Here is a 22,541-nt window from a genome sequence, read left to right on the forward strand (position 1 = left end):
CCGGAGCCGGGCAAGAAGAAGCAGCACGTGTGCCACGTGCCGGGCTGCGGCAAGGTGTACGGCAAGACGTCGCACCTGAAGGCGCACCTGCGCTGGCACACGGGCGAGCGGCCCTTCGTGTGCAACTGGCTCTTCTGTGGCAAGAGCTTCACGCGCTCGGACGAGCTGCAGCGGCACCTGCGGACTCACACGGGCGAGAAGCGCTTCGCCTGCCCCGAGTGCGGCAAGCGCTTCATGCGCAGCGACCACCTCGCCAAGCACGTCAAGACGCACCAGAATAAGAAGCTCAGAGTTGCTGAGGCCGGCGTCAAGCGGGAGGACCCGCGGGATCTGTGAGCCCAGCCGGGGGCGAGTGTAGGCCTTTCCCGCCTCGCACTCCTCAGCACCTCTCCCTGGAGGCCTGGGGGCCGCTGGCTGAGGGGAGTTCCAGCAGAGACCCTTGCCCCTTCCTGCTGTCTGCCTCCAGGTTCCCTGGCCCGGCCGGCGGACGGGGACCCCTGTGCCCAGGAGAAGCAGGGGAGGTGGGGCGGAGGGCTCGGCGCCACGACAGGGCGGTTTCGAGCTCCGAACCACTCCCACCGTCTGGGAGACCTACCGTTTTGTGGGGACTGCCCTGAGCTGACGTTGTGTATAGGAAACGTTGCTGGATTAAAGCGGAAGAACCTTGGGAGAGTTGAAATAGTGCTGGGTTTTTTTGTTAGGACAGGGCCCGGCTTTGTACAGGTTATTTAATAGCTTTGTTAAAGGATAACTATAATAATTACAACATTAATAAAAAATGTTACTTTTGTCCTCGGCTCCATGCAGAGCTACAGCATGAAATGTCTATGTAACGCAATCAGCGGTTGCAACGTGAAAATAAATACGTTAACTCCGGGGGTCACCTCGGGAAGACCCCGCTGAGCCGGTCTCATTTGATCTTTTCTTCTTCCGGGAGGCTTCTCAAAGAGGTCAGGTTTCACCAGGAATTTGGAGGTTCCTGGAGGCTGCTTGTGTCCGAGGCTTCTTTGGTTTGGAAGGTTCTGGGGAAGTGTATTGGGTGCGTGGATGGAGGAAGTAGGGCAGGGTCTGTTTTGCGATAAAGAAGATAGGGCAAGATTTCCCAGTCACACCCGGCGTAACTAACTTATGCGGCCTTGGGACTTTTGACCTGGAGAATTCCCTGTGGCTTCCCATTTGTTGGTGCTCTAGAAACAGGTCTCACTCCAGCTTCGCTTCCTCCTGGCAGCCAGCTATGCTGGTGTCTGGAAAGGTCCTAGCGACGCAAGGATCTGTTCACAGGTGAGATTGTTGAAGAGTTAATAGATAAGCTGGAGGCCCTTGTTCAGGTTTGTCTCTGCCTGGGAAAGAGGCATCAGTCCTGCATTTCAGCCCCATCATGGTATACAACGTTGTCTTGTTTTCGTCTGGATCATTTTGCTGTGCAGATCTTAAGTCTTGTTTTACAATACCCTTGTTTCTGGCTGGGCCTGGAAGTATAGTTCCATTTTGTATCTTGGGATTTTGTTAATCATTGAAGTAGACTAAGATTTTCTCAGGGAGGGGCCAGGAATACTCATATCTAGGTTTCTCTCCTGATTCTAAAATGTGAAATTTTAAAGTTTACAAGTGCTTTTTTCAAGTCTCAACTCTACTGGTTCCATGATGTTTTCTAATATTTGAGTTTTTAAACCTGAAACTGAAATCTTAATCTTCTGATTTAGAATTAGCAAAGAACAGAAACATTTTAAATTTTGTTAAATATGTTAAGCTAGCATCATTAATGCCAAATTTCAGCGGAACTCAATAATCTTTTCATGGTAATAGAAGTGTACTATATAAGTTGATACAATTTCCCAGTTTACAAACAAACGTTTGCCTTTTCTTTAAAGTCAAAGTGAAGGGTAAGTTCTTAAAAGCTGTGAGGGTTGTACATGAGACTTACTGTAGCAAGTCAAGCACAAATATCAACATAATTGAGGTTAAGATTACTGTTTTACTCATAAGAAATAGCATTTTTACTCTGTTAACTTGGGACAAGGTAGCAAATGAATATTAGAATCATTGTGGAAACATGCCTTAGAACCAGTTACTCTCATTAGAGATTTTGAAACTACCTAATGACAAATTAGACTGAGTCTTCAGGGTGCTTTACCAGGGAAAGGCAATTGGGGTTAGCTAAGTTGTGGTAGTTTTTCTAGCAAGGAATAAGAAAGATGTCAGAGTAACATTTAACGTACATGTAAATGCGTAATCTTGATCTAAATCAAGATTCTTGAGAATCATTTCTATGAAGAGTTACAGAAACTCTCACATCTGAGGCATAGTATGGGATCAACCTTAGAGCCAAAAGAGGGTTTTTTGGCAGTATGAAAAGACCAAGGGCTTTTAACTCAGAAAAGTTGAAATGATCCTTTCATGAGAAAGAGAATCCCTTGGTAGAAAAAGAAAAATGGCAATTTTGAATGAGTCTACTAGCTATTCTTGACAGCTATGAACATTTAGTATCCAAACAGATGAAGTGATGAAGGTAGTTTCCTTATCAATTTAACTTTGTGGTTATTAAGAGAAAAATTACATATTATGTATAAAATTTAGTATCTAAGGTGTTGAAGATAGTTTCCTTATAACTATAATTTTGTGATTGTTAAAAGAAACTAGATAAAATATATGAAATATATCTAAAAATACAGTAATTAAAAGCAGAATAAAGTCATTTGATGACATAACTTTTTTATGTTTCATTTAATTGAACCTGCAAATTTTAAAAAGTAGGGTTAAAGTACAGTCTCTAGACTAACTTTGCATAGCTGGGAAACTGCTCTTTATTGTACCGCTGCAAAATCTATTCCAACAACTTTAGGGAAAAAAAGTTTATGCCATTATCCAAGTGGCAATCAGAAAGCCACAATAATGTGACATTTTTGTCCAAGTGTAGGAAAGTTTTTCATGTTTATACTCAGAAATACAAGTTTGTGCAGAAATGTATTAGACTATATAAGCTGTTAAAATTCAAACTGCTATTACATGCTTTATTTGTTGCATAAAACTGCAACCAGAATACCATTTAGGACTTTAAAATTATTTTTAAGTCAATATGTAAGAAATAATATGCATAAATGATGGATTTAAGCACACGTAGCAGAAAAATTAATGAAATTCAAATTAAAAGAAGTTCAAAAACAAAGTCCTATTAAATATAAAACTAAAATTTATTTTATAATTGGAGTTTTACCAGTATCAAAAAATACAGTTTAATCTACCAACTGTATTCAAGGTTTTACTTAGAACCCAGAACCCAGTTCAACTAAGTTTTTAAAACTACTTGAAGAAAATACATTAACAATGGCCTTCAATGTCAATAGACATTTTGCATTTTCTAAGCAACTGTTTTAATAGTATGCAAATATAGTGTAAGGTGTCATTTTAGAAAATTCTAAAATTGGTGTGATATTATTTTAAATTTAACACTCAGTTGATAAATGAACCATTTTTTTTTTTTACCAAGAACTTAGAAACATGGAGAAATTGAGTTATCAGTAATTTAGGTAATTTGGAATTGTGTGTTTCTTGACTTGTTTTATACTCCATAGTTTTCTGCTTTTCTCAAGAGAAAATTGTGCAAATTTACCTTTGGCTGACTGCTAATTTGTAATAGTTCTGGTAATGAATGAAAGTAAATTGTGTTAAAGAAAATACCAGTGTATTATTCACTATTATGTTAGTCTTTTCTAGTTTGGGTTAGAGTTCAGATCTGATAGCTATATTGTATATATTGTTATAAAACTTTTTCCCATAAGTCAAACAAGACGTACCAATTAATCTTAATGAGCATGCTTATTGCAGAAATATATTTGAAACAATATTAATAGAAAAGGCAGTTTTTCACCAAGTTTGCACCATGTTTCTAGTCTAATACTGTGGTTTTTAAGTAATCAGTTAAAGGCAGCATCTTTGTGTTTCCCATTATTTTGGTTTTGCTGTGAGAGTTTCAAAGAATGTTACTAGGGCCAGAGCTCTGATTTCAAATGAGTGAGACACCTACTAGGTTGTTTGGAGCTCTGAAGTTGCAGACCATATGCATCAGTTGAAGTAAATTGACAATATCTCACTGGGAAATGGTCTGCTGTGAAATCAGATTCAACCCTCAAGCTTTGTTTTATAGTAAATGTGATTAAGATTTTCTAACATCCCAAACTGAGGAGCATGCAAAACAAATCATATTAATGCTCATTAACGTTCTGTTATATATCACTCCCTTCCTCTGGTTTGCATGATGGAGGGGAACTTCAAAAGTTTATGGCACCAAGTGCAGCTTTGAAATGAGTATATGCGTCAACAGTTTGATAACCTAGAGGAAAAAATCTAGAAAGAAAGATGTATGTTAGTAAGGAGATATATATTTAGAGTAATACACCACAGGGCATGTTTTATTACTGAGCCACTATAATGGTAACCTGATTAATGGGGCATTCATTCAATATACAGAGAGGGGCAAAAATAGGTTTACAGTTGTGAGTATGTGGAACAGAGTTTATTCTTGTATTATTATTTATTATTGTGTTATTTTCCATATGAACATCTGTAGACCTACTTTTGCCCCACCCTTTCTGTAAACAGTACATTTTTCTCTGCTGAACACATTTTTTTTGCATCAAGATCTTTGTATCTATTACTCCTCCCTTGATTGTTTTTAAAGAATGTGCAATTTTTCAAATTAATTTATGGATATTGTAATATAACTTACATGATGTTCCTTACTATAGCAAATAAGTGATAGCTTTCAACAAATATGTAATCAAACATTTATGGACCATCACAACTTTTTCTGATAGTTACAGGGTTTTTTTTACTATTATAACTTACTACCAGTTGAAGATTTGCACATGATGATTAATATACTATACATTTTCATGCTGACATTTTGATGATTTCTCTTCCTAGTCTTTATATACTTTCCTTCCATGTCTTTAGTGATTATGCTGAAGCATAATCCCCAATGGGGTATTTGACACTTACTTCATAATTAAATCCATGCATGTGAACTGCAGTAATTTCTGCACAATATCTAATAAACTATATTATATATTTTGGTTGTCTACCTAATGTCAAATTCAATTTAGGGGAAACAATCCAGTTTCTAATTTGATATATGGAAAATATGCAGCTTTTACTTTTCAAAAAGTTGTTTCATCATCATGGAGATTCAATCTGCCTATTATAAAATGAACGTTTGTTTTACAGCAAAACTAATTTTTTCATTACTTATCAAACTTCTGACATCAAAAAAATACTAAATTTTCTAAAGTCTAAGGCAGTATACAGATGTCACCTGATTTTTAAATATAAAGTTAAATTGTTGAGCCATACGGGTGCTCTCTAATGATTTTGTGTTTAGCATAATCAAAAACACGGATGGAAGACATCTGGGCCTCAGTTTCATCCAATTCATAGGCAAGTATCAAAGCTAAATCCTCATTTATACTTATAGTTGGGAAAATGTGTCCTAATGAGAAGTATTTGGTGGTAATTTCCTAAAACTCTATATAAGGTACCATGAAAGCTTAGTTCTCTTATTTCTGTCTTTGGAAGTTTTATTCTTGTGTTTTGGGTAGTTTTCTCTCCCATTCTATATGTCTCTTTACTTGTGGATGTCACATGTCTTCTGTATGTCCATGTTCATCTCTACCATGGAAACTCATTTTGTGTTATGAGTCTCTCTTCCTTTACTTATGCCCATTATTTGGTTTTGCTTCCTATTGTGTAGAACTTGACAGGATTCTAAATTCTAGCTAATTAAAATCTGTCATTTTTTTGTAGAAATTTATACTCCTTGGTCTAAATTTTACATGTGAGTTAATTAAATTTATATTTCTATTTGTATTTGTAGATTCAAGTCATGCTTTATTTATAGTATGTGCATGGCTGATGCTTACTGTGGATTGGTGAACATCAGTGAGAAAAATATTTCCATTAAAAGTAAAATTTTAAAATACGACAGAGGGTTATGGTTTGAGGTAATCCCAAGTTGGGTAGATTTAATTAGGCAAAAAGCATACCAAAAAAATATGTAGATTACCTAAACCTATAAACATAGCTCTTTATTGAGCTAAAGTTTTAATGAAGGGGATGTGAACTAAGACTTGTACGCATTTAGCTATTTGTATTCCTTATTAAGGTTATTATATTTGGTGGTGACTTCTCTGAAAGCTTTCTTCTCTTATTTGATCCTTGCTAAAGTCCATGTCATCTCTTCATAGTACCGCAGACAACTACTAAGAAGTCACTGTGGTAATAAATTTTGTGCCGAGCCTGGGTATGGAATAGAAAGTTGCTAAGTTTTCTAAGGAGAAAAGCACTTCCCCCATCAATGATTCAGGATTGTCCTGCAGCTAGTAGCTGGAAGCTGGGGGCTGCAACTGCCCCCTTGCTTCTGTAGCAGAGAAATGTAGAAGTAGTGAAAAGGAAAACAGATCATGGGGGAATAACATGACCATGAGGAATAACAGACACTTGGAGTGTCCTGTTTAGATAGGCTATTCTTAAAGGAGTTGAAACAGAGCTGTTGGGTAGACGTTGAAGGGAAAGGTTTGAGCACACTTTGGGAAGTTGGACCCCAGCTTGGTTTGGTTTTTTTAAACGGAAGGTGGGTATGAATGTAGGGGAGATATGAGACTTGACTGAGGACATTTGGACTTGGATGATCTTTATGGTCTCTTCCAAAGCTGAAATGATTCAAATCTAAAATCTGTAAATGAAAAATTCAAATACATTTTTTTTAAAAATTTTATGTATTGATTTTAGAGAGAGGAAGGGAGAGAAACATCAATTTGTTGTTCCACTTATTTATGCATTCATTGGTTGATTCTTGTATGTGCCCTGATGGGGGTTGGAACTGGCAACCTTGGCATATCAGGACGATGCTCTAACCAACTGAGCTACCAAGCCAGAGCCAAATACATTTTATTATGGCTACTAAAAATGCAACAGTAGTATGAATATTCTTGGCATTCTGGTATCTGATTTTAGAAATCCAGTCCTTGAAAATATAATTTGTTCTTAAATAGTTAAAAGTATTAAAGAGGAGCAAAGGTAATTTGCTATAAATCAACCTCTGCAAGTAATATCCAAATTTAGTCATGACTTTAGTATTGGCTTTCCAACATAACATTTCTGGGTATGTCAATCTTTATAAATGCTGTACTGTTATGCAATTATAAAGTGTCCTGTTTCTATGTATGGAAATTTCACAGTAGAATGATAGGATTGAAAAGTATAGATAACAATAATTAAGGAGATTTATTTAGATTTACAAACTTTGGCCTAGTTAAGTTTAAGGAAACCATTCGTTCCCCACACCCTCAAAGTCAGTCAAGTTGATATGTGCAATTAAAAATATGTGAACTGCATACTTAATTTAGTACTGGTTATAATTATTAATGTAGAAAACCAGGTACAAAACAAATTCTAAACACATGCACATAACTAAATTTAATTGACCAATTATTTGATATCCACAAGATGTAAAGTACAATGAGGATTCAAAAGTGAACACAATCCTTCAAAAAGCTGGTTGTCATAAAGGAGATAAGACATACACACAAATGAATGTAATACAAGGCCTAACTTAAAAGTGATGAAAGAAATTCCTATTAAAGCACAAGGAAAGAGAAAATTTCAGATAAAGCAATGATAAACTATTTTATACCATAAATGGGCCTTCTGCTTTCAAAAACAACAACCCATAAACTGGATTCAGATTCCAATGGGTTGGGGGGGGAGTGAGATGAAAAGTAAAAAAAAGGAATCCAATGGGTTTTTACCTGGAGCTGAGAGTTCAAGACAGTGTGGTTCCCAGACCAGTAACATTAGCATCACCTGGGAACCTGTTAGAAATGCAAATATATATATATATATTTTTTTTTTTTTCAGAGAGGGAGAGAGAGAGAAATGCATTGAGCGTTGGCCAGCCTGTGGACCAAAGGGTCCCGGGTCCGATTCCAGCCAAGGTCATGGACCTTGGTGGCAGGTTCTTTGGGCCCTGGCCCTGGTCGGAGGCAACCAATTGACGTGTTTCTCTCACATCGACGTTTCCCTCTGTCTTGCCCTGTCTCCTCCACTCTCCCTAAAAATCAATGGAAAAATATCCTCGGGTGAGGAATATATATTTTTTTTTTCAGAGAGGGAGAGAGAGAGAAACATCAATGAAGAAAATCATTGATCGGCTGCCTCCTGCATGCCGCCTACTAGGGATTGAGCCCACAACCCGGGCATGTGCATAGGTTGATGCTCAACCACTGAACACCAGCCAGGCAAAATGCACATTCTTGGGACCAATTCCAAGTTACTAAACCCTGGGAATGGGGCTCAGCAGTCTGTGTTTTAATGTGATTCCGATGCACAGTATAAAGTTTGAGAATCACTGGTTTAGAAAATTGAATATTTAATAATGTGTAAGATTAACCTATGGGAAATAAGCAAATTCTAGCCTAAAACATTTCTCACAAGTTACTCTGGAGAAGTCGAGAATGAATAGGCCACTTGGCTGAAATCCCTCAATCAATTGAGAAACAATTGAAAATCTAACTCCAATGAGAAGTCAACAATGATCTTAATTAGTGATTTTTATGTGCATGTTATACAATTATATAGGCAATTGTCTTTTAGTATTTAATGCACATAGAAAATTAACATTTTTGAATCCTAAATCATATTTATATGTTAGTGAAATTTTCCCCATAGAGAGGAACACTGCCTTTAACAACATCTGTTTTCTTAGAAGGAATACTCAGCTAACTGAGCAGTTTGACTTTTTAAGTGTCATTAGATGATTAATAACTAATTATCTTAGGGCATGTATAAACATCACCACTAAGAATGAAAAAAATGCATGTACATTCCATGCTGCAGAAATGTAATAATGACACTTCCAAAATGCAAGCACATTGCTTCAGGCCTCTGGTTTGCCTTAAAAGATCCTTTTAAAACTACTAAAGAGACAAGTGCAGAGTCCTAGGGCTTTTCTATAGAGGCCACACTTCACTTCCTCTAGTCTCACCATAGTCCTCCTCAGCCCACCCTCTTTACCAAATCTTTCTTGCTCAAGGTGCTTCTCGGGGCTCTTTCTCAAACCAGAACATGATTTTGTAAAATTTCTTTGAAAAGCAGTTTATTTCTGACCATTGAAATTATAGAACGCTGCTGGGAATTACCAGCACTGGGGAAGCTTGTTACATAAATAAGAATAGCTCCATTTTTTTTTCTTTCTGGTGTATGAGGCCTTCTGGCTCCAGGTCTCATCAATCATTGATTTGTGTTATTTTAGGGGGTCCCTTAGTGAATGACAACATGAAGCTAGCTTGATGCTGGCTATGGCCTATTTTCAAAGTTCCCCAGAACCCTGAGAGATCAAAGGAACTCTGTGACCAGAAAAATCTCCCCAACCAGAATTTTTAGAAGTAGAATTGAACACTTTGGAGTTGGAGGAGACCTTAAGAACCATTCAGCCTGGCTCATTTAACAGAAGAGAAAGCTGAGGGCATGCTTGATCCATGGTGCATTTATGAGTAAGCACACTGAATGGAAATTCAGCAGCCTGGCCAAGGAGAAATGGTAGAGGACCAGGAAAAGCGGGAGAAGACTCAGGAAGTCACAAGTTGCCAAAGGATTGGCTCTCAACTTTTTGTGTGTGTGAAAATTACCTGGGATGCTTATTTAAATGCAAACTCCCAGGCTACATTCCTAAACCAATTTTCCTGGACTGCCTACCAGCTGGCCTTTTATATAAGAGAGAAATAAACCATTTAGTTTTAGCCATTGTTATTTGGCAACTGTTACAGTAACTTAACCAATATCCTAATGGTTCTAGAGGCAGTTATTAGCAGTGCTTCCTGTGGTAGCTGTGAATTACATCCCTTTCAAAGATATTACATGGTGTCACCTTTCCACCTCCTCCTGGGCTGTGTCTGCCAGAGTCTTCAAAAAGTTCTCACTCCTGGGAGAGTACCCTCTTAGGATGCTGCTATGGAAAATGCCATCTCTGCTTTCCAGTTTTGCCCACCCGTAGGTACCCAGAAGACTTCATGCATTCAGTTATTCACTTATTCACTGTTTATGGGATTCTTCACATGTGGCAGTCCTGTTTTAAGCACCAGGAATACAGCAGTGAACAGAACAGATAAACTTTATGTTCTCAGGAGGCCGACATTCTAGTAGGGCAGTAAAGATACAATATTACCAAATAATAAGCCAATTTCAGGGATTTACAAAGTAAAACAACAGTGTGAAATTCATCTTCATTTGCTCTGTAAGGTCACAGAGGCAAACTGAGTCTCAGTCACATTGCTTGGTATCTAATGGTCTCTGTGGTAACCAGCCTCAAAGATGACCCCCAGTAATCCTTGTCTCTTAATTGCCTCAGACTAAAGGAGACACATTATTTCCTCCTACATTCCTTTGGTGAGGATTAGTCCCATGAACATACCTAAATGCATGGGGAATGGAAATAGAGAGAAACACATGGGTATTTGTTGAACACTATCAGTATTCTGCCAACATACTCATCAAAAAAATTGAAATAAGTAAAAAACATAAAGTAGAAAATAAAATGACTTGTCATTCATTCAAATAACACATCTTTATTGATCTCCTACGGTGAGCCCCGCCCTGTCCTAGATGTGCTGGATATAGTTCCTAACTTCATGTAGCTTCCAGTTTGAGTGTGTGTGTCTCCTCCTATGTTTGTAAACTGCCTCCACCACACATAGCTATGTGATTTCAGGCAAATGAAACTCCCAAAGCCTCAGGTTCCTCATTTGCAAAATGGGTATAATAATAGTACCTAATTTATAGGATTGTTGTGGTGATTAATTTGGTAATATACATTAAAGGACTTGGAACAAGCACTCAAAATATCTACTATTGCCCAGCCAGTGTAGCTCAGTGGTTGAGCGTCAACCCATGAACCAAGAGGTCACCAGTTAATTCCTTGTCAGGGCACATGCCAGGTTGTGGGCTCAGTCCCCAATAGGGGTCATGCAGGAGGCAGCCTATCAATGTTTTTCTCTCATCGATGTTTCTCTCTGTCCTTTTCCCTTCCTCTCTCTCCAAAATCAGTAAAAACATATTTAAAAAAAAAAATCTATTCCTATATGCATATACAAATATTTGCTTTTATACAAATAGTATTACACGACAGTACTTATATTAAACTATTGTATCGTTTACTTCTTGAACTCTTTCAATAAGGTTTATTTTTCTATTTAAAACATAGAAGATGAAGTTTATCATTTTCACTGCTTTATGGTATTCTGTCATCTGTATTTATCCTAATATATCTGGCCAAAAGCTTGATGGACATGGGGTATATAAATGGGCATATGCAAATTTATTAATGTACTCGTTTTTCTGGAGAGTGGATCCAAAAATTAGTTATATTCTGAAAGGATTCATAATTAAAAAGCAGAACTGTTATTTAAATGGATCAATCCTTGACCTTGATCATGTAATTTCACCTTTTTGTGCTCCCGTCTATCTGCATGTTTAGTTAAATCACTTCTCTCTTTCCTAGAAATGTGAAAGCTTTCTAGAAAATGCAGACAGAAACAAACACAGAACCAAAACCAACAGTTTTACCAGGATTAAATGTAATGGTTCCATTTTACTTCCAGCTCGTATGCAGAGCAGGACTGCCAGTCTCTACACTTGAGTTTTGTTAAACTACCTCAGTTACCTTCCTGGCTCAGGCTTCAAAAATCAAGAGTTTCTGCACTGTCTTCATGAGGCCTATTTCTTTTTCTCTACAGCAGTGGTTCTCAACCTTCCTAATGCTGCGACCCTTTAATACAGTTCCTCATGTTGTGGTGACCCCCAATTTCATTGTTACAAAGTGAACATAATTAAAGCATAGTGATTAATCACAAAAACAATATGTAATTATATATGTGTTTTCCGATGGTCTTAGGCGGCCCCTGTGAAAGGGTGGTTCGACCCCCAAAGGGGTCTCGACCCACAGGTTGAGAACCACTGCTCTACGGAGTGTGCCCTCATGTAGACTTTCCTCCCTCTATGTACATTCTAAAGCACCACCCTTGAGGAGATACATATGCTCCATTAAACACTTGTAAAGTACCCTCTATGTGTGCTCTCAACCCTACAATTTAATGTTGCTATCGAGATCATCTAAATTTGTGATTTAAAAAATGTACTCTCTGAATACCAGTGATTTCTTATATTAAACTGGTGCAGATAAAATCTTTTAAGAGGAAAAATTCAACTACCCATTTTGATTTTGGGGGATTTCAGTTCTGCGATCCACACTGAGGCACAAAGGCCTGGATGATCATAGACAAATCACTTCACTTCTCTGAGATCAATTTCCCTGTCTATAAATGAGAGAGAGATAAAGAGGTTTCCAAATGTAATTCCTTAGAGCCCCTGGTGACTGATGAGATGCCTTCGGAGTCTCCTTGTTGCTTCTGTTTCATATCCTGAGCTTCTCTGATCATCACCAACCAACTGGATGATCCCTTTCACTTCTGTTATGTCTGTATCTGGTGAATTACAAGCATAATCCATTGCCTCTCAGAGCCATTGGTTGATACACAAGGTTTCAATGCACAGTGTTGAAAACAGAAAATGGAAGAAAACAGTAGAGTGGGAGAAGCCACAGGGAGGAGAGGGAGAGAGATCAAGGAAAATTGGGAAAGGAAGAAACAAGTCCACCTGCCTAATAATGTGACACATGCAGAGGACTTCCCCTTAGGCAGACCCAATGGGGAGCTTTCAGCTGAAAGATTTACCCACAGTCAAAGAGAGCTGGAATTTCAATGCAGATTCTGTCCCTGGCAGAACAGCTGATACTGTTCCAGTTCATGGAAGACTGTACTTCGTGGTTGATACATCTCTGCCTATAGAAGAGAAATTCAGACTCTTGATCTGCTACCAACTAATGGCATGATTTTAGGCAAGTCATGTAATTCTATGAGGGTCAGTTTCTCTAGACAATGAGGGAGTAGGACTAGATGATCTCTGGAGGTACTTTCCTGCTTGAAAATAGCATAATTCTCAGGAACACTTGTGTACATAGCCAACTGTTCTGGTTTATCTGTTACTAAGCAGAACTACCCCAACACTTAATGCTATAAAATAACCATCGTAGTGTGCTCCCATATTCTGTGAGACAGGAATTCACACAGGACACAATGGGGATGACTGGTATCACACAGTCGTGGATTTCAGTTGGGAATCACTCAGTTGGGGGTGAGTCAAATGCCTCTGGAGACTGCCTCATTGACATGCCTGATGCCTGAGCTAGAATACTTGAAGTCTGGGCTAAGTAGAGTGTGTCACCCAGAGCACCTGGCCTCCTCATGTGACTTGAGCTTCATAAAACATGGCAACTGGGTTGCCAGAGGGAATATCTTGAGATTGACCATCCATTCCAATAAGGAACATTTTAAAACAGGTGAAATCTACATGGCCTTTTCATAGATAGCCTTAGAAGTCACTTGGTAACAATTCTATATTTTATTGGTTACAAGCAAATCACTGAGGTCCAAGAGAAGGAAAAGTAGAAAGACAAATTCATTGCTGGGGGCATAGCAAGTTCACATTGCAAAAGAGCCATCTCTGCTGCCTTTGTTGGAAAAGTACAGTCTGTCAGCCTCTGTACTCTGGCAACAACAGTTTACATCCCTCTCACATACAAAGCAACTTCACCCCTTCCTCAGGATCCCCAAAGCCTCATCCTCAAGATTTTACTTATTTGTTTGTTTGTTTTAATATTTTAAAATTTATTTCAGAGAGGAAGAGAAGGAGAGAGAGAGAAAACATCAATGATGAAAGAATCATTGATCGGCTGCTTCCTGCACGCCCCACATGGGGGATTGAGCCCGCAACCAGGGCAGCCACACCGGCCGGGCCATCTTCAAGAAATTTAAAGTTTGCATCAATTCGAAGTCCAAGACCTTACTATCTAGTCAGTTTCTGGTGCTGATAAGGCCTCTCAGGTGCCTTTCTCAGGTATGGCCCCTTTAGTATATCCTTTCAATCTGAAGACCTGTATATTAAAGAGACAAAGTGGTGTCTTAAGCGTCTTGAAGTGTCTATTATCTATCTGAAAGGGTTCACGAGAAACAATCTGAAATCTTTCTGAGGTTTCAAAGTCACATCATTGGCTTTATCTTTATTCATAGACTGTCTTCCTAACTGCACCCTAAGTCTGACCTTTGCACTAAGGACTTTTCTTACTTTGAGAATGCTTTGCTGACTAGAAATACTGACTTGAGTCCTCTATACTTCCTCTAACTTTTGCTGGAAAATTGAACAGTTTCTCTTTCTCTAGCCATATTGTATCATCAGTAATTAAAAGAAACCAGTTGCACCCTGGCTGGTTTGGTTCAGTGGATAGAGCATTGGCCTGTGGTCTGAAGGGTCCCAGTCCAGCGCTCATACTTCAGTTGCATGCTCAATCCCACCCCTGGTCAGGGTGCATGTGGGAGACAACCAATTGATGTGTCTCTCGCACATCAACGTTTCTTTCTCTGTCTCTCCCTTCCCTTCCACTCTCTTTAAAAAACAAAAAAAATCAATGGGAAAATATCCTCAGGTGAGGACTAACAACAAAACAAAAAATAATAATAATAATAATAAAAAGAAAGAAAGAAAAAGAGAGAGGGGGGGAAGGAAGAAAGAAACCAGTTGGCACTTTCTTCTTAGCCAAATCCACTAGTTCATTTGGTATATTTTCTATTTCTCTTGTTACTGCAGGTGACAGTGTTGCTAAACATTTGGATACAACTTAGCAAGTTCCCCTTATTTCCACCCTCCAATAATAATTTCCTCCTTGTCTTAGCCTTCATTGACAGTCTTCTCAAAGTCTATACAGATTTCACTAACTTCTCAAGGCCGTTTGAACTTGAGAGCCCGCATATGCAAACAGATAATGGACAGACAATATATAAAAATGAAACTGTGACCCACAATCTGCAGCAACCAGCCTAGGAAGTCAACCCATTACCTACAGTAACCAGCCGGGAAGCCTGCCTGCTGTAAGTCAGACGTGGAGGAAGTCAGACTGCTATCTTTAGCAACAATCCAGGAAACCAAACAAGAGCCCCTGTAACAACCCAAAATGATCAGGTTAATAGTTAACTAACAATAGACAGTTCCCTAATTTTTGTCCCTGCTTCCAATTTAGGAAAGACCGGAGAAAGCCAGATATGCATCCTAACCAATCACATAGGACATCCCACTTCTCGTTAGCCCACAGCTTCCCCAGGCCAACCGTCTCCAAGCAGGGCGTACATGAAGTCTTCCATTTTTCCCACTGTAAAGCTATCCCACTCCTTTCTCTGCCTTTGAGTTTCTGCCAAAATGAAAGTGATGGTGGCTGATTCCCTAACTACAGCAAGTTCTGAATAACCTTTGATTGTTCTCATTTGGCTGGTCTTCCTTTATTTCACATGCTTCTTTCTGCTACCAAGTCAAAAGCCAATGATTTATGGTTTGTTTGTTTGTTTGTTTCGGGGGGGGGGGGGGGGGGGGGAGTGTCCTGGAAAGAATCCCACTTCCTGGTACCAAATTCTATTCTGGTTACCTGTTGCTACATAAAAACTACCCCAAAACTTCGTGGCATAAAAGAACAGTCATCTTATTATGCTCACTGGATTAGGAATTCAGACAGAACAAACAAGGATGCCTTGTCTCTGCTCCACAATATCTGGGGCCTCAGCTGGGAAAACTCAAATGACTGGGGGAGGGACTCATGTGGAGGTTGCCTCCTTGACATGTACTGATGCTCTGGCTGGGGTGACTTGAAGACTGGGCTCAACTGGTTTGGCAACCAGGGACTTGGGCCCCTCACAGCATGGTGGCAGGGCCTGTGAGGGAGAGGCAGTGTCTGGGGAGGTGCACCAAGACCATGAGTTTTAGAGAGAAAGGTGGAAGCTGCACATCCTTTTCTAATCTAGCCTTAGAAGTCACATTTGTTGGTTCAAGAGAGTCACTGAGGCTAACCTGGATTTAAGGGGAGGGAATGAGACTGGCTTCTTAATGGAAGCGACAAAGACCCTCTGCACAAGTATACGTGGAATAGGAGATACCGCTGCAGCCATTTTTGGTAACTATGATTTGCCACTCCAGGCCACCCCTTCCTGACATCCATCTGCTCATTTATTCCTACTTACTTATTTTTCCTCTGCTTCCTTTCAAAAAGAATTTGAGGACACTCAGTTGTAGTTAGGAGATGGACTGGTGGGCATGGAAACAAAACAAAGGAAGTTGGTTAATCTCAGGTGCTAAAATAATCTCATACAGGTATTCATTTATTCATTCCACAAGTATTTTTTAAGCATTAACAAGGGGTCACCCACTTTGATCCGCTAAGGAGATATGACACAGGTCCTGTTCTCATGAAGCTTAAACCCAGTTGGGGAGGCAGACATTGTAAAACAATTCCACAAATAAATAACTGCAAGGATACTAATCTCATACGTGTCATGCAGCAATGGTCTCTAGGAGCAACACAGGAATTAGAGGTTTCCCTGAAAAAAAGAGACTTTTGAGCTATTAATGCAAAGATGAGAAAAAGTCAGGTAACTAAACCAGGGTGTTGCAAAGCATGTTACATGAATCACTGGTGGACAGAGATATATTATTATTGTCCTTATGATGTATTTATTCTGTGCAATTTATGACAGGTGATAGTAGTTTTCTGTTTTTGTTAGCGAAGTTTCCTTCTTAAATAAATGTTAAGTTTAGCAAAGTTGTCAACTTAAAAAAAAAAAGATGGTGGGTAAAATAATAGGGTAGGTGTTACACAAAAAATGGCAGACACTGTGTAGGTGATATGTGGACACCTGAAGTTTAGTAAATACTGGACTTGGTGTTGGGAGGTGGGGGAGGGGAGGGAAGTCATGGGCAGTAAAGGGAGCATCACAATGCAAAAGCTCTGAGGTGGAAGAGTGAAGGTTCCAAGAAACAGAACGATGGCCAATGTGGCTTGAGCAGAAAGTGAGAGAGAGTTGCTGGCAAAGAGCCAGGAGAGGCCTGCAGGACCTTGATATTCAGGGACCTTCGTTCAGAACTGAAACCTCGAAAAATCAAAATGGGCAACTGTACTTTTTTTCCCTTAGTACAAAAATCACTGATATTTGAATAGTACATTTGTAATAGAACAAATTTAGTCTACATAGATAGCAGCAATATTAACTTGCAGTGTCTGAGAGCTAGTATTCCCATTGGAAATAGTGTTGTTCAACGTGTTTTAATTATCCTAAAAGCAATGGGACATCATTAAAGAATTTGGGAAAGGGAAATGATAAACCTAGTCTGTGAGTTTTTTAAAAAATTATTTTTATTAATGTAATTCATGCACTAAAAATTGTATAGAAGAACTAATCTATATACATAAAAGGCTAATATGCAAAGTGTCCCCTGGGGAGTTCGATCAGGAGACTGGGAGTTCGCTCGCTTGCTATGATGTGTACTGACAACCAGGGGGCAGCGTGGAATGAAGGAAGACCCCAGCTGGCAGCCAGAAGGCCCCAATCAGCCCTGATTGCCAGCCAGGCCTAGGGACCTTATCTGTGCATGAATTTTGTGCAACAGGCTTCTAGTAGTAATAATAAGCAAATGCTGCTCACCAACTTCTTTCCCTCTCACAGAAGCAACCACTTTAACACTTTTCAGGTTTTGTTCTTCTGATAGTTTCCTCTTACTTAAAAAAAAAATGCTTAAATCGCCATTACTTGATTTGTCAAGTTTGGACATTGTACTGTATACATGTGCTTCCTTAGATTTCCTCAGACTCTCCTTTCTCCCAGTCTCTCAGCTTGCCCCACTATTAATGACTTCTAATTACAATTGTTAACTAGTCTTGTTTTATTTATTTAAATTATAGCATTAGGTTTAGTGTTTATATTGATCTCTGGCATTCTGCTTTTGAGAATAACTTAATACAGATTTGAAATAAAAGTGAGAAATAACTTCATTAATTTTATTAGGCAACATATAATCACATTTATTTATTTGATGAAATTGAAATGGATAGCCAGCTGAAAAAACAAACAAACCCTAATTTGAATACAGCAACCATTGTTTAATAGGAGGTAGACAATACTTAACATTTTATAAAATGAGGATTAACTGTAATTGAAATAAATATTTTATGATATGATCTAATAAAATAGGAACTAGCAACATTATTTAATAATGTACACCCAATCTGAAAGGAATCACGTAAAAGTTTTATCTGATGTATCTTTAAATAATTAGTAGTCCCAGAAATTATTCCAGTTACACTGAAAAGAATCAGTGTTATTAACTTACACTGATTTGTTGTTCAAATAACATGGCCCTAAGGATGAATACTGAGAATAACTTAAAAAATATTTGCTCATGTTTAAATGCATTTAGAAAGCCATTTTAGCATCCAGTATATATATATATATATATTTTTTTTACCAATCCTCTTTGTTCTCCTGGATTCTCCCCAAGAATGCTCCATGTTCTTGACAATAGTCAGGGATAGAGGAGGCTAGGTCTTTCAACAAAAACTGTCATTACTTTCACCAGCCCACTCTACAATGTGTCACAGCTGAAAACATTTCAATCTGAGTCAAAATACCATGTCTCTAATGCTGGTTTTACTTTAACTGAAATATACTTAGAGCAGAGAAAGACAAGAAATCCAAAATGTGTACAGTATGATGTCTTGGTCCATCACAAAAAGGTACTACCCTTTGGCTTGTCCCACAAGGTACTTACAACATGGAGGTCACCTTTGAGATTTGAGATGGGTGAGAGGTATGCTTTTTTTTGTAAAGTGAAGGAGAAGCAGGGAAATTTTAGGAAAGAGTCCATACAGATGTTGAGAATCTTGTAGCTGATTCCCTTAAACTATTTTTTAATGCAATTGCCATTTGAAGACCAGTGGTGTAGGAGAGGAGGAGAGCAGATGGACTGAGGGCACGAGGTACAATGATAGGGCAGCACTGATGACCCCCTTGAGGTTAACCATAATGAATTTAAAATGAAACTAGTCATGTGTTTTCCATTAGTCACAGTCCACTGGGCTGATACAGGCATGAAGAAGGTAGAGAACCGGATTTAACCAGAGTTGAGGATTTAACCAAGCAAGTAGTTTTGAGAGTTTATTTTTTGTTTATTTTTACACACACACACACACACACACACACACACACACACACCAGTTTTGAGAATTTAAAGATGAGAAAGGAAATGTAATCACAGTGCACTACTAGATTCTACAGTAATGCAATTTTATATAGATTTTAGCTCCTGGCTCATCATACTCGCTAAGTAAATATAGTTTGGTGGTCACCACTTCATCTCATTTTCTCTGTATTGGGGATTTAGACCTTTGTCATTCTTTTATTATCATAATAAATGTGATAAACATGTGCCTGATTTGTCATCTTCAGCAAAAAGTTCTCAAATTGCATTTTAAAAGATCATGCTGGCTCTTGGATAAAATGGATTTGGTGAGGAAATGAGTGGATGTAGTGGCATTAGGAGACAGTTGCAGTAATCCAGGGAAAGGGTGCTGGTAGCTTGGTCCAAAGTGGTAGAAGTAGAAGAACATGGTGTGGAGAGTTATTCAGACCTACAGTTAACATGACTGGGTTATGGAATGGAAATGGGGAATAAAAAAGAGATATTTGTTCAGTCTTCTTGTTAATGGCCATATTCACTAAGATAGGGAACACTGAAACAGGACAATAATAGTGGTGGGAGATCATTAATGTAGTTTTAGAGCTATTGAGCTTGAAGTACCATTGAGATATCCAAGTAAGAGGTCAAGGAGGCACATATTATATGAGTTTATAGGTGAGGATTGAGAAGGAGACATATGTTAGGGAGTCATTGCTAGTATATCGGACAGTGAGCCAAATGAATGGGTGAAATCTATTAGGAAATGAATACAGAGTAAGAAGCAAAGGAGGTAGTAGTATATTGTAAAAAATGGCCACATATTCCTCTCATTCTGGTTTGCATGACTCTTTACAATGTGATTTTGTCTGTCATTAAGAGGAGTTTCTTTCTCCCAACTCTTAAGCCTGGAGCAGCCTTGCAACTTGCTTTGACCAGTAAAACATGGTAAAAGTAACATTGTGGGAATATGAGCCTAAATATCAAGAGGCCTTGCAGCTTCTGCTTCTCCTGCCCTGTTAAGAAGCCTGGATTAGCCTTCTTGAGGACAAGTGATAATGAGCTATCACTAACCACCATACTTATGGGAAAGGTCATTTTAGGTAATCCAGGCCTCTGTTTGACATCAGATAGCTGTAGATGCATGAGTGGCTATAGGCAAGAGCACAGAGCCGCTCAGCCAAGCCAAATCCAACTTGCTGACCCATAAAATCATGAACAAATAAAATATTTGCTATTTTAAGCCACTAAGTTTTGAGATGCAGCAATAGACCACTGATGCAGAAGCCCAGGAAAGTCTTAAGAAACTCCAATATTTAAATATTGGGTAGAGAAACAAAAGCTGGCGAAAAGAAAGTAAAGGAAAAGAATGGAAAGGAAAGGAAAGGAAAGGAAAGGAAAGGAAAGGAAAGGAAAGGAAAGGAAAGGAAAGGAAAGGAAAAGAAAAGAATCCCAAGTGTTTGGGGCTTTTTAAAAGAAAAGAAAAGAACAAAAAGTGAGAGCCAGAGACAGAGGAAGAAAACCAGTGTCACAGCAGCGAGGAATTGACCCACAGAAATCAAGGAGTGTTTCAAGAATGAGGGAATACCAACAGGGTCAAATATGGCTGAAAGGTTAAATCAGATGAGATGAACATTCCTGTTGGATTTAATGACATGAAGGCATGGTCATGGTGACGTTTGGGGCAAAGGAAAATATGATAAGTTCAGTTTAAGACAGAGTGTGAGATGCCTGTGGAGTATATAAGTAAGTACATGAAGCTCAGTGAAAAGTTTCACACCTGTGGGCATATTGGTGATAAAGTGTGGGTGCGACTCCAGGAAGACTATGTAAAGTGGGATGGGGAGGGGATCTTGGGGCACGCTGGGTTTTAGAGGGTGGGCATAGTCAGATACACCACAAAGAAGCCCATGAAGTAGGAAAACTGGGAGAAAGAAGTATACAAAAGCTAAAAAAAAAAAAAAAGTATTTCATAAAGGTCTATGTATGGTGCCAGGTGGGTACTAGACTTACCAAGAGAATCACTTTGTAAGTTATATAAATGCCTAACCACTATACTGTATACCTGAAAGTAATGTAATATTGAATGTCAGCTGTAATTTTTTTTTAAGGTAGCTGGGGGTGAGAAGTATGTCAAATGCAGCGGAGAGCTTAGTAAGGCTAGAACCAGAAGGTCCTCCCATTGAATCGGACACCATTTGCCAGGAAAATGTTTTAGCAGCACCGTGCAGGCAGAGCCAGCAAGGTGTGCTGAGCTGTGGCTGAAAACTAGAATATGCATGCCTGTGTGTAAAGAGAATCCATGCAGCGAGAAGAGGAGGTCACTTTTCAATGTCAAGTGTTTGGGGGTTTTTAAATTAATTTTGTTTGTCTGTCTTAAGGCTATGTGACTTTTGCTTGTTTAGTAATTGAGGAGAAAGAGGTAGTAAAAGAAAACCAAAAAAAAGGGGGGGAGGGGTTACACTCTAACAGGATTTTTTTTCTAACATTTCTTTTCCAGATTCCATGAAAAATCCTTCTACTTGTACTTAGTTTTTGCAGTATGGCCCTTCATCTCGAGTCCATTAAGACTTTAGGTTAGCTGATTCCTAATTAAGTTGAAGATGGACAGGGCATTTTATTTTTCTCGTTTGGAGCTAGCTTCAAATCACAGAGGAAGTATCTAGTGATCCAAGAGTTCCCAAATGGCCCTAAGAAAAGAAGTGAAATTTCCTGGTCAAATAATTTGAGAAAGGCTATCCATTAAAAATCTCCCTCTGAGAGACTGGCAAAGTACATTAGCATATTAAAGCCTCTGAGCCATCCTAGTTAAAAAACAACAACAAAACTCTGTTTAAAAGTTTACAAACTCATTCCCCTCCCCCATGCTTTTTTTCTCTGCATGTTATTAACATACCAGAAGAATTTCCCCTTAATACCAGTTTAGGAAACCCTGCTGTAGCAATTTGATTCTCCCTATGTTCTGTGGACAGTGAGGTTTTAAACAGAGGTTCTCCATCTTATCTCTAGATTCAAGGATTCATGTTACCCTCCCTAAACGGTGAAGAACAATGGTGACCACAAATTACCTTGCGGACCCCTTTATAACACCAGGACTGGAGACATTAACAAAAACTCAGGATGCTGAGGATGAAGATGGTTGAGGAGAGGTCATCAAGATACATCATCTTTAATTAAGGAAAACAAAAATTGCCGCTCAGTGAAAGGATTGGCAATTTATTACCTTCTTAGAAGGATGTGCCTTCAAGACAGGATCAAAGTGTCTCCTTATGTGTCTGCAGGAAGCAGTCAACTAAACTATAGTCGCTTTAGTAAGATTTTTGAAGTTCTGATGAAATAAACAATCATGATGTAAAGCCCATGGACATGGATGGTCTACATTATGGGTT

General features: G+C 38.8%; 1 protein-coding gene across 1 annotated transcript in view; it reads left to right on the top strand.

Moving 5' to 3' along the window:
* MYO3B (myosin IIIB) overlaps window positions 1-22,227 on the top strand; it is a 443,210-nt gene extending 420,983 nt beyond the window's left edge. Inside the window, exon 36 of the mRNA XM_014545672.1 lies at window positions 22,162-22,227. The gene's annotated coding sequence lies outside the window, so the exon portion shown is untranslated. The remainder of the gene's footprint in view (window positions 1-22,161) is intronic.
* The last annotated feature ends 314 nt before the right edge of the window (window positions 22,228-22,541 follow it).

This window comes from Myotis brandtii, unplaced genomic scaffold, assembly GCF_000412655.1.
Source record: "Myotis brandtii unplaced genomic scaffold, ASM41265v1 scaffold112, whole genome shotgun sequence".
NCBI classification, from domain to species: domain Eukaryota; kingdom Metazoa; phylum Chordata; class Mammalia; order Chiroptera; family Vespertilionidae; genus Myotis; species Myotis brandtii.